This window comes from Octodon degus, unplaced genomic scaffold (genome assembly GCF_000260255.1).
Source record: "Octodon degus isolate 3935 unplaced genomic scaffold, OctDeg1.0 scaffold00026, whole genome shotgun sequence".
Classification (NCBI taxonomy): domain Eukaryota; kingdom Metazoa; phylum Chordata; class Mammalia; order Rodentia; family Octodontidae; genus Octodon; species Octodon degus.
In genome coordinates, this window is record NW_004524602.1 from 6089131 (window position 1) to 6090364 (window position 1234).

Consider the following 1234-nt stretch of genomic DNA (forward strand, 5'->3'; position numbering starts at 1 on the left):
GACAAGGGACCAGGTGACAGCATCTTCCAAAGCCCCTTCCAGTTCTCAGATCTGCGAATCCCAGAAACATTGCCACAAGGAAATTACACGGCTCGTTTGGGATCCATCTGGGAAAAGCTGACATACACAGAGAAGTATGTGGCTTCTCTTAAAGCAAAAAATTTTAAGCTGCGTTTGAAATAGCTTCTTTTGTTCCCTGTAATGTACAGGGTTACGCGAGTACATTGCATCTTCCCAAGGAGACACCCCACAACCCTGGCCCTGCGGCACTGTGCTCTGATCTGGGGTGGGGGGTGGGGCAAACAGCACCTGGGTGTGGGAAGACCTGGAGTCCTCCCCACCCCTCTTGAGTGAGGTGCTCGTCCGTGGCCAGCTTCTTCCTACATCCATCTTTCCCCATTTGAAATCATGAGTTCTTGAGCAGAAGAGAACACTTTCTTACTCAGATAAAATGAGACCGGGTGTAGTGGTGCACACCTGCAATCCAGCACGCAGGAGACTGAGGCAGGAGGATTGCTGCATGTGTGAGGCCCGCCTGGGCTATGTAACAAGACCTTGCTTCACAGGCAAAAGAAAAAAGAGAAGGAAAATAGAGGCTGAGAAAACCATGAGTTGCATATCCTCACACTACGGAAATGAGACTATGGGAAGCCACAATTTACCTAGCGGGTTACGAGCCATTTCCACCACTGTCTCTCCCACATTCATGGGTGGAAAACCTGGGGATCTTGGACTCAGATATCATACCGAAGCGGAGTGCTTTAGGCCCTGCTGGATGCTTCTATGTAGTAGTAGTGGGGACCAAACCCAGGGCCCTTGTGCTGAGCTATACCCCACCCTTGTCTTATATTTTATTTTGAGACACGATCTACTGAGTCACTCAGTTGCCCGGGCTTTGTTCAAATTTAAGATCCTCTTTCCTCAGCCCCCTAGGATGATGGGATTACAGGTACGTACAGCCACTAGCATCTATTCAACTTTCTGGTTTTTTCCTCCTTGGGGTGAAAAGTACCTTTGGGCCTCCCTTACCAGCTTATTCGGAGACTCACCCCAGTAGCACAGACTCAAGTTTCTCCATCTGACCTGGTCCTATGAGTAGAAAATACCTCATGGGGAAAACCCCTGCATCGTTCTGACACAGTCTGGTATTGTGCAGGTCAAAGGGTGTCCTGAAGGCTGCTCTTGACTTCTGCTCTCCTCTCCTCTCCTCTCCTCTCCTCTCCTCTCCTCTCCT